Below are 12,590 nucleotides of genomic sequence, written 5' to 3'. Positions count from 1 at the left end.
GAGAAATCCATGGTAAAATTGTACACAGCACTCCTGTATTCCCTGTCATAGATTCTGTACGTTAAAAAAAAAAAAAAAAAAGAAACAAAGAAAAAAAAAAGAGTTTTTCCTTCACCCTTGCATATTTTCTCCTTTGTGAGCATTTCTGACTCATCTTTTCCATGAAAGTGCTAAGCTAGTGATGTCAAGATTATCACCACTGATTAAAAGGTAACGATGTGTGAGGGATTAGCTCAGTTTTATTTTGGCATATATTCAGGTGATTTTAACCCGTTTTCCACATATTGTACTTTTGACAAACTATTTTTTTATAAGTTTAATATTCTGAAAAATGGAGCTTTAAGTCAATTAAGTGATATGCCAGTAGACTAAGCGGTACATTTATAATGGAAAGGAGAGATAACAATCCCTTCAGATATCTTGTATGTGTACTGATGATTATGATACTTGAAATGCTACTGGAAAAGAAAGAACTCAACACCAAATCAGGTATATTTTATATACAAAATAAATCTTTATAAAATAAATCATCCCAAAGAAAATATGTCTGATACCAAAATGTAAATACATCTATTTAATTTATTTTTTTATACGTCTGACATGTTTAAGTTCATTCAAAAAGTCATTTGAGATGTAAGATGAAGTTATTCAAAAATGATCATTTTCGTGCTCACGTCAGCAGCAGCAGATATACTAAAATTGGAGTGATACAGAGAAGATTAGTATGGCCCCTGTGCAAGGATGACACGCAAATTTGTGAAGCGTTCCATGTTTTTGCTGGAGATGGTCCCACTACTGGGCATATACCCTGAGAAAACCATAATTCAGAAAGAGTCATGTACCACAATGTTTGTTACAGCTCTATTTACAATAGCCAGGACATGGAAGCAACCTAAGTGTCCATCGACAGATGAATGGATAAAGAAGATGGGGCACATATATACAATGGAATATTACTCAGCCATAAAAAGAAACGAAATTGAATTATTTGTAGTGAGGTGGATGGATCTAGAGTCTGTCATACAGAGTGAAGTAAGTCAGAAAGAGAAAAACAAATACCATATGCTAACACATATATATGGAATCTTAAAAAAAAAAATTGGTCATGAAAAACCTAGGGGCAAGATGGGAATAAAGACACAGACCTACTAGAGAATGGACTTGAGGACATGGGGAGGGGGAAGGGTAAGCTGGGACAAAGTGAGAGAGTGGCATGGACATATATACACTACCAAACGTAAAACAGATAGCTAGTGGGAAGCAGCTGCATAGCACAGGGAGATCAGCTCGGCGCTTTGTGACCACCTAGAGGGTGGGAGGGAGGGAGACACAAGAGGGAAGAGATATGGGGATATATATATATATGCATAATTGGTTCACTTTGTTATACAGCAGAAACTAACACACCATTGTAAAGCAATTATACTCCAATAAAGATATTAAAAAAAAAGATCATTTTCTTCTTCACTTTAGATAATTGAGGATATATTTAAATAGAAGTACCTGATCAAGGATCCTTCCATTCAAATGGTGATTGGAGTAGGGACAGTTTTGTCCTCTCAGGCCGTTCTTGAACTTCATTTTTTTAATTAATTTTTATTGGAGTATAGTTTATTTACAATGTTGTGTTAGTTTCTTCTGTGCAGCAAAGTGATTCAGTTATCCACATACATATATCCACTCATTTTTAGATTCTATTCCCATATAGGTCATTACAGAGTATTGAGTAGAGTTCCCTGTGCTATACAGCAGGTCCTTATTAGTTATCTATTTTACATATAATTGTGTGTATATGTCAATCTCAATCTCCCAGTTTAGCCCCCCCACTTTTGTATATGGACTTACTGGATCTTAACTACTTGAAGCATAATTTCATCATAGATAGAAAACACAATGATTGCAATGCAAATGTCATTCAAAAATTTTCTGCTATTTTTAAAGCACCCAGAGCACATCTTAATTTTGAAATGTCAACTGGAAGGAATAGATATAAAGAAAATATATTTTCATTTCCATATAAAATATGTAATATATATTAATATATATTTAATTATAAAATGTAAATATGTAATTATATAATCATATCATAATCAAAATCAACTGATGGACCTTAATTCAGGGAAAATATTTTAAATTCACATACCAAATGGTTGACAGCAATTTTTGACAGTCTACTTGACATTTCCCCTTGATCTCTAATAAGTATTTTCAACTTACACATAAAATTGTAACACTTGATTTGCCAAAAAACCCTTCTCCTCCCCTAGATTTTTCCAGTCTCAGTTAATGGTACTTCACATATACCAGTAACTCAAACTCTGTATTACAAATGTATGAACAACTTCACTGAAGGAGATAAGGGACAAAGGTGCTGACCTAAGTAAGTTTGGAAGTCAGTGGATACTTTCAAGGCTAAAGGAAAACTATACATAACAACGTACTCTGGGTGATAATGTTGTTTTCCCAGGACCGCAAGATAACAATTCTGAAATACTTCCGTATATATGCATACTGGAATTGATCAATTAATATTCTCACTGCTGGAGTGGGACTTTACAGATAAACAAGGGGAGATGGCTAGAATTATCCATGTGGTAGTGGATTAGAGTTGGAGACATCTTATGACTCTATATACAGTTCAATACAGAGACGGATAGATAATATAGAAATATTTACATATATATGAGTATATATAAGGGTTGGTAACAACTTTGTTCTTCGATTTGGAAGGCCTGGAAGTGATGATACCTCAAATACAATGAGCATACCTAGCTCTTGGTTTCTAATACCATTCTCCAATTTTTCTCATGATTAGATTGTGGTTATGGGTTTGGGGAGGACACTACAGGGGTAATGTGTCATTCCCATTACATTCTATCAAGGGTACGTATGTATTTATTGGTAAAAAGGCAGATCCAAAACCGTAGCAGAGGAGCCAATTGAAAGAGCTCTGAATGGCCAAAGCTGGAATAAAATTAATACACATAGTATTGTAATGTAACTCAAATTTTAAAATAAATTTGCATGAGTTCATACTGATATAAATAAATGACTTATTAAGGAAATAAATGGGGGAGAGCAGACAAATGACTTATGGTTGGTAATCCACACTTAAGGAAGTGGTGCATGACTCCCCACTCTAAGTGTGGCTTACAGATGGTGACTTCTCCCAAAGAGGGCAGCTTGGAAGTGGGGTGGGGGGAGTCACTTTACAATGGAGAAACCTGACCATGCACTGCCTCCGCCAGGTGATTAAAGTGAATGTCAATAGTGAAGGTCATGTTGATTGAATGTGATGTGACTGACACTTTACCTCTGTGGTCGTCCTCCTAACCACAGTGTAATCATAAGAAAAAGCATCACTCAAATCCCAATTAAAAGACATTCTACAACAGAGCTGAGTAGTACTCTTCAACTCCTTCAAGGTCATCAGAAACAAGGACAATCTGAGAAACTGGCACAGCCACGAGGAGCTAAGGAGACACGACAACTAAACGCAATGACTCAATGTAATGCGATATCCTGGATGGGATCCTGGAAAAGGAAAAAAGGACATTAGTTTACAAAGGAAGGAAATTGGCATAAACCATGATTTAAGTGAATACTAATGTACCAATATTTGTTCATTGGTTGTGACAAATGCAGCACGTTAGTTACATTAGTTATGTATTAATATAAGATTTTAAGGATAGGAAAAACTCTCTGTACCATCTTTGCAATTTTTCTGTAAATCTAAAATAATCCTAAAATAAAACGTTTATTTTTTAAAGAGTTTTTAAAATGTGAAACAAGCCAGACATAAAAGGATACATACCATATAGACCCATTTGTGTGAAAGTCGAGGAGACATTGTTCCAACCTCTAGCGATAGACAGTAAGCGTATTAGCAATTGCCTGGAGCCCAGGATGGAGGCTGGGGGCTTCCTGTATTGATCTGAAAGAATATTTGGGGGTGATAAAAACATTCTCTATATTACTGTCACATCAGTGTGTGTGTGTGCGCATGTATGTATTTGTCAAAACTCATCAATATGCATTTTATTATATGTAAATTATACCTCAATAATTTTTTTTTTAAAGAAAATAATCTCTTTCTAAATATGGGTACTACAGTCATACTCCTGGGTGGAGAGAATCTATCGTGTAAAATTGAGAATGTATTTATTTATTACTGCACATGTCTTAGATTGTGATAAAAAGTAGCTGATGACTGATCTGCTTCATCTTCCTCCAAAAAAATGTTTTTTTATGATTAGAGACTTTTTCTTTTGTGATTTAGCTTTGACCTTTTTATTATGTGGCTACTTCCTTTGTGGAAAATGACCCCCTCTGAGGGCCTGGAAAAATAATTCGTATAATTCATTGTGCTATACAAAATTAAGATAATGGAAATAGCAGTTTATGTGGACAGAATATATATTTCACATAATATAAAGAGATTCATACATGCCATTTAATCTTGGTCTGAAACCCTTTCCAATTTAATAAGATGCCAAGAGAACTGTTAATAATGGAGGGCTGGATACCACAGTGAAGCGTGGGTGCTGACTTCTTAAACTAACAGGAAAAGAACAGCTTTTTAATTGGGCTGGGTGATGTTTTGCTAAAGTCACCAGGAGAAAAATGATTATGTCTTGGCAACAAAATACTTCCTGACCATACCAATGATAAAGAATGAAATAGAAAAAAAGTCCTTTCCTCTCTGGGGACTATTGAAAATCACATGTAGTCATTCCAGTTACATGTATTTACTGGTGTCCATGAGGTGCAGAGCAGTACACTAGACCTAAGGATATACTTTACTATTGTAGATCCCTCTAATGCCTGGTGGAAACCAAGGTGATGACAATCTCAAGCCAAAAAAGGTGTGTTTTCCACTTCCTTGCAGAGCCTACAGTGATCTAGACTTCTGTGTGGGTTAGGATTTTTAAAGAATGAGGCAATATTTGCACTGAATAAAGGTCATATGTAGTTTTACTTGAAATATAACAGATTTTCTTTTATTCTAAAAATATTCCAGCTCCAGAAACATCCTAATCAGAAAGCTGCTCATGTGAGTCAGATGTTGGAATTACCAAATGACCAGTGTAAAATCTATAGGAATGCTACACAATAGAAGGAAAATGGCCTCTTCTTTTCTATCTCCCCTGTCATAATTACATAAATAAACAAAAAGATAAAATACTTTATTTTGATAATTAATACATATTTCCCTCTGATATACTGCACTTCAATAAAACTAATGTTCAGAATTTCATTGTCATGAAAATGTTTTCATAATAATTAAGGAGGTATTTGTGGATTCAAATCAAACTTTCCTCAGATATAAAAGGAAGATATTTAGTGGTCTTGCTTTAAAAATGGCAAATATATAGCCTTGAAATTAGTGCAAAGAAATCCTTTACTAGATAAAAACTCAGTAAAATAAGAATGCAAATAGAACTATCATTCTTATAAACAGGAAACTTAATACCATGTTGCCTAATGGATTCTAGATTCAAATAAAGTGAATTAATTCAAAGTACATGTTTTTATTTAAATGATCTACCTAAGACTGAATACCAAGGTATTGGAGACTATTTTCAGTGGAATGGAATAGGAGGCTATTTTTTAAAAGTAAGTAGAGGACTTCCCTGGTGACGCAGTGGTTAAGAATCCGCCTGCCAATGCAGAGGACACGGGTTTGAGCCCTGGTCCGGGAAGATCCCACATCGCGCGGAGCAACTAAGCCTGTGCGCCACAACTACTGAGCCTGAGTGTCACAACTACTGAAGTCCACGTGCCTAGAGCTCGTGCTCCACAACAAGAGAAGCCACCACAATGAGAAGCCCGCGCACTGCAATGAAGAGTAATCCCCGCTCACCTTCAACTAGAGAAAACTCATGTGCAGCAATGAAGGCCCAATGCAGCCAAAAATAAACAAACAAATAAATAAATAAAAGTAAGTAGAACTTGTAAAATAAAGTTTACAAGTAGAACTTGTAAAATTGATAAGATTTTAATCAATATTGTATTGAAAGTTCATGCTTGGGTTGTTCCCTGATCTCTCAGTTCCAGTCACATAACAAGGATGGAGAAAGTTAATGAGGTAAGCATCTCAGTGTACCCAAAGTGTAAATGGAAGACAAAGTAGAAAGTCCTGCAAAAACTGTGGGCCTGCTGAGCTATGAGTCTGGAAATAGGGTCAGGGAGAAGAGAGTTTATGAAGTAAAAGACTAAAAGTGACCACATGAGGCAGGGAATGAGATGTACTCACTATTTGAAACCAGAGCTATGATGCAAATAGGAAGAGGCTGAAAAGAGCTGGGGCTGTTTTTTGCCTGGGTCTCAGGTGTCTGTAAAGGTGCATTCCAAGGGAGACATTAATTAATCGCCTTACAGCCAGAGCCTACATCAACTCTCCAGTATAACAAGAGGGTCTAGAATGAGATATAGGGGCCAGATGAAGGCAACAAAGAAATGCTAAACAGCAGATATAATAGGAAGTTCCAATGCTTATTAAAAGCTTATGTGTCCGGAACTGCCTTTAGTGACTTACAATTACTGCCTTATTTCATCCTAATATTCCTTATTGGGAGCCCATGCAGGACCCCACATTCCAGGTGAACCTTCCAAGAGAAACTCCAAAATGCCTTCAAAAAACAAGTACAAAGGAAGAGTGAACAATGTTTTATCACTCTAGATGGATTAAAACCTTAGATCAATTTGAAAATAACTTTTTTCATTTAGGATTTCTTCCTTTTCCCAAAACAAACAAAAAAGAAAATGAAGGAAAGAATATCTTTACATATATATAAATAGAAATACAGGAATCAATGCAACAGCAGCTGTTAGATATAAAAGGAACTTATTAAAAAATCCTATAAAAAATAAATATGTTCAAAAACATTTTAAAGATAAGCTAAAATATATGTATAAATATAAAGTGTACTCTTTGTAATACATATGTATACAATATATACATGTCACATGATATATACATATGGAATAAGGTATACTATAGTATATATAATATTATATAGTGTAACAATGTCATGTATTTTTTATATATTATGTGTATATAATATATATGCATAATAATGGCAGAGAAACTATTTTCAAATATATACTATATATGAATTCTCCAGAACTAAAACTTCAAGAATTTCAAACCCACACATCTTGGATACTTCATATTGAAACTAAAAGACGTGAAAGCCAAGGAAAAATAATCTTAAAAGCTAGGATAGAGAAAAGAGATTACCTAAAAATGAAGGACAAGTAGATGGACAATGGTATTTCATTTGCATTGCTATATTCCAGAACTTAGAATAAAATATTCTAAGTGCTGAGAGAAAATAACTGTCACCTGTAATATATTCAGCTAAAGATATATTCAAGAATAAGAGCAGAGAGTAATAGTTGACCACCTAGAGATACATAAAACCAGAGAAAATGAATGGGATGTGGTTAAGAGCAGATATTCTCTAGCTGGATTGCTGGGTATGAATCTGGGTTCGGCTAATTATTAGCTATGTAAGCTCGGGCAATTTACTTAACATTTCTGATTCTGTATTTCTCATCTATAAAATGAGGATAATGTATGCTATGGTATTTTTATGAGGATTAAGTGAGTTAATATAGGCATAGCACTTAAAATACTGCATGGTACACAATTAATATGCTATATGGTATATATATGGTGAATGTGTGTATATATGAGGATGTGTATGTACAAATATGTATACATATGTATGTATATATGACAAACGTAACTATTAAATCTAAAAATTATGCTTTTTATGTTAAAAAGTAAAAAGCTCAAGGAAATGTTACATTATAGTGAAACAATGGAAAGTGTAGCAGTGCGCGATGGTGTTGCAAAGTGGCTATGAGCACAGAAAATGAAACCAGATGGCTGGATTCAAATCCTGGTTTCCATCTGACTGACTGTATAACCTTGAAGAATTCACTTAATCTCTTTCTCTCATTTTCTTCATGGTAATTATAATAGTAATGTAGACCTCACTGGGTTATTGTAAGATTATATACAGTTAATATGACATACATCTGGCATATATAACAATATAATTGTAGGTTATTTTATGTAGCATTTAAAATAAGTATGTTGGATCTACATCTATCACATGAATGAAAATCAAAGTCAGAATGTTAAATGAATGAAAGGCAAGCTGTAGAATAATAAATGAATGATTCTGCTGTTGAAAAAGATTTTTAATTTATTGTATATTGTTGCATTCATGTGAAGTAACACTACATAAACATGTAGGGACAAGGAAAGAAAGACATGAGATATGAAGGGGTAAAAGAAAGCTATAAAGGTTTATTTCTTAAAGATCAGAAACAAAACAACCTGTTTGATGTTTGTCTAATCTGAGTGGTGAATATTGGTTGTCCATTATATTTCTATAATTTCTGAATATTAAAATAACATCTTAAAATACATCAAATAAACAAAATGTTCTATATTTTTCTGTACTCTATGTAGTTTAAAAATACAGGTTGTTAGGGCTTCCCTGGTGCCGCAGTGGTTGAGAGTCCGCCTGCCGATGCAGGGGACACGGGTTCGTGCCCCGGTCCGGGAGGATCCCACATACCGCGGAGCAGCTGGGCCCGTGAGCCATGGCCGCTTAGCCTGCGCATCCGGAGCCTGTGCTCCGCGGTGGGAGAGGCCACAGCAGTGAGAGGCACGTGTACTGCAAAAAAAAAAAAAAAGGTTGTTAGAACTCTTCTATAAAATAATCTGGGTCTGGCGTATTTTTCAGTAGTAGATCTTTAACTACTTGTGAATTTCATGTGTATTTCAATGTGTGTGAGTATAACTAAAATAAGATTTCTGAGTTACAGTGCTGTTACAAGGAGATCCAATAGATCTTAGTACAAGGATCTGAATTTGTCTTGTTATGATAATTTGTATATTCTTAATGTATAAATAAATATGTTCGGGAATCTTAGATTAATGTAAAACATTGAACCATGGCATATTGAAAAGAGGTTGGTCTATGGTACCTGCTCTATAAATGGTAGTTGTTATTTATTAGCATTATTATCATTGTTGTAGCTGATGTTAACTCCTTTTTACATTTGATTACCAGAAAATAAATTTCAGATACTAATTTGATATACCATAATGCAAAAAGAATGCATAAAATAGAAGTTGGGAAGAGTAGCTAGTTTCTGTGGGAGTTTAGATCTTGTAAACTGGCATTCTGACGTTTTACAGAATGTAAGTTTAGTCCTTGTGCCTGAATTGAGCCAGCAAATCAGTTTTCTGAGGTGGCGGGGCCTCGTACTACACTCCTGAACTTGACAGAATCACTAAGCTAATGGAGAGCAATGAAAGAGGGATGGAGAGTAAGTTTCAGGTAAAATCCTAACTTCACTTCCGACCTCCCATGAAATTTACAAAACTCCTGTAGCTTACCTTCTATAATGTCAGATTTCTCCAAACTTTTGGTATAATCAAATTTACTTAATAAGTTGCTTTTAAAATATTTAGAAAAATATCAGTCGGTCAGAATAATTGTAGAATACCAGTATGAAACAATAAAAATCTTGATCATAAAGGTTTTTTTTCTAATTTAATTTTTTAAAACATCTTTATTGGGGTATAATTGCTTTACAATGGTGTGTTAGTTTCTGCTGTATAACAAAGTGAATCAGTTATACATATGTTCCCATATCTCTTCCCTCTTGCGTCTCCCTCCCTCCCACCCTCCCTATCCCACCCCTCCAGGCGGTCACAAAGCACCGAGCTGATCTCCCTGTGCTATGCGGCTGCTTCCCACTAGCTATCTACCTTACGTTTGGTAGTGTATATATGTCCATGCCTCTCTCTCGCTTTGTCACAGCTCACGCTTCCCCCTCCCCATATCCTCAAGATCGTTCTCTAGTAGGTCTGTGTCTTTATTCCTGTTTTACCCCTAGGTTCTTCATGACATTATTTTTTCTTAAATTCCATATATATGTGTTAGCATACGGTATTTGTTTTTCTCTTTCTGACTTATTTCACCCTGTATGACACACTCTAGGTCTATCCACCTCATTACAAATAGCTCAATGTCGTTTCTTTTTATGGCTGAGTAATATTCCATTGTATATATGTGACACATCTTTAAACATTCATCTGTTGATGGACACTTAGGTTGCTTCCATGTCCTGGCTATCGTAAATAGAGCTGCAATGAACATTGTCCTGGCTATTGTAAATAGAGCTGCAATGACCACTGTGGTACATGACGCTTTTTGAATTATGGTTTTCTCAGGGTATATGCCCAGTAGTGGGATTGCTGGGTCATATGGTAGTTCTATTTGTAGTTTTTTAAGGAACCTCCATACTGTTCTCCATAGTGGCTGTACCAATTCACATTCCCACCAGCAGTGCAAGAGTGTTCCCTTTTCTCCACACCCTCTCCAGCATTTATTGTTTCTAGATTTTTTGATGATGGCCATTCTGACTGGTGTGAGATGATACCTCATTGTAGTTTTGATTTGCATTTCTCTAATGATTAATGATGTTGAGCATTCCTTCATGTGTTTGTTGGCAGTCTCTATATCTTCTTTGGAGAAATGTCTATTTAGCTCTTCTGCCCATTTTTGGATTGGGTTGTTTGTTTTTTTTGTTATTGAGCTGCATGAGCTGCTTGTAAATTTTGGAGATTAATCCTTTGTCAGTTGCTTCATTGGCAAATATTTTCTCCCATTCTGAGGGTTGTCTTTTCATCTTGTTTATGGTTTCCTTTGCTGTGCAAAAGCTTTGAAGTTTCATTAGGTCCCATTTGTTTATTTTTGTTTTTATTTCCATTTCTCTAGGAGGTGAGTGAAAAAGAATCTAGCTGTGATTTATGTCATAGAGTGTTCTGCCTATGTTTTCCTCTAAGAGTTTTGTAGTTTCTGGCCTTACATTTAGGTCTTTAATCCATTTTGAGCTTATTTTTGTGTATGGGGTTAGCGAGTGATCTAATCTCATACTTTTACATGTAGCTGTCCAGTTTTCCCAGCACCACTTATTGAAGAGGCTGTCCTTTCTGCACTGTACATTCCTGCCTCCTGTATCAAAGATAAGGTGACCATATGTGTGTGGGTTTATCTCTGGGCTTTCTATCCTGTTCCATTGATCTATCTTTTTTTGTTCCAGTACCATACTGTCTTGATTACTGTAGCTTTGTAATATAGTCTGATGTCAGGGAGCCTGATTCCTCCAGCTCCGTTTTTCGTTCTCAAGATTGGTTTGGCTATTCGGGGTCTTTTGTGTTTCCATACAAACTGACATTTTTTGTTGTAGTTCTGTGAAAAATGCCAGTGGTAGTTTGATAGGGATTGCATTGAATCTGTAGATTGCTTTGGGTAGTAGAGTCACTTTCACAATGTTGATTCTTCCAATCCAAGAACATGGTATATCTCTCCATCTGTTGGTATCATCTTTAATTTCTTTCACCAATATCTTATAATTTTCTGCATACAGGTCTTTTGTCTCCTTAGGTAGGTTTATTCCTAGATATTTTACTCCTTTTGTTGCAGTGGTAAATGGGAGTGTTTTCTTAATTTCACTTTCAGATTTTTCATCATTAGTGTATAGGAATGCAAGAGATTTCTGTGCATTAATTTTGTATCCTGCTACTTGACTAAATTCATTGATTAGCTCTAGTAGTTTTCTGGTGGCATCTTTAGGATTCTCTATGTATAGTATCATGTCATCTGCAAACAGTGACAGCTTTACTTCTTCTTTTCCGATTTGGATTCCTTTTATTTCCTTTTCTTCTCTGATTGCTGTGGCTAAAACTTCCAAAACTATGTTGAATAAGAGTCGTGAGAGTTGGCAACCTTGTCTTGTTCCTGATATTAGTGGAAATGCTTTCAGTTTTTCACCATTGAGGATGATGTTGGCTGTGGGTTTGTCATATATGGCCTTTATTATGTTGAGGAAAGTTCCCTCTATGCCTGCTTTCTGCAGGGTTTTTATCATAAACGGGTGTTGAATTTTGTTGAAAGTTTTCTCTGCATCTATTGAGATGATCATATGGTTTTTCTCCTTCAATTTGTTAATATGGTGTATCACGTTGGTTGATTTGCATATATTGAAGAATCCTTGCATTCCTGGAATAAACCCCACTTGATCATGGTGTATGATCCTTTTAATGTGCTGTTGCATTCTGTTTGCTAGTATTTTGTTGAGGATTTTTGCATCTGTGTTCATCAGTGATATTGGCCTGTACTTTTCTGACTTTGTGACATCCTTGTCTGGTTTTGGTATCAAGGTGATGGTGGCCTCGTAGAAGGAATTTGGGAGTGTTCCTCCCTCTGCTATATTTTGGAAGAGTTTGAGAAGGATAGGTGTTAGCTGTTCTCTAAATGTTTGATAGAAATCGGCTGTGAAGCCATCTGGTCCTGGGCTTTTGTTTGTTGGAAGATTTTTAATCACAGTTTCAATTTCAGTGCTTGTGATTGGTCTGTTCATATTTTCTATTTCTTCCTGATTCAGTCTTGGCAGGTTGGGCATTTCTAAGAATTTGTCCATTTCTTCCAGGTTGTCCATTTTATTGGCATAGAGTTGCTTGTAGTAATCTCTCATGATCTTTTGTATTTCTGCAG

General features: G+C 35.5%; 1 non-coding gene across 1 annotated transcript; it reads left to right on the top strand.

Annotated features, from left to right (window-relative positions):
* Positions 1-666: 666 nt before the first annotated feature.
* Positions 667-776, top strand: LOC117307559 (U6 spliceosomal RNA). Its single transcript, XR_004521326.1, has one exon. It is a non-coding gene; the product is annotated as a U6 spliceosomal RNA (small nuclear RNA).
* The last annotated feature ends 11,814 nt before the right edge of the window (positions 777-12,590 follow it).

The sequence above is a fragment of the Tursiops truncatus genome, chromosome 12 (assembly GCF_011762595.2).
Source record: "Tursiops truncatus isolate mTurTru1 chromosome 12, mTurTru1.mat.Y, whole genome shotgun sequence".
Taxonomy (NCBI): Eukaryota; Metazoa; Chordata; class Mammalia; order Artiodactyla; family Delphinidae; genus Tursiops; species Tursiops truncatus.
This window is presented reverse-complemented; position numbering and strand designations above follow the sequence as displayed.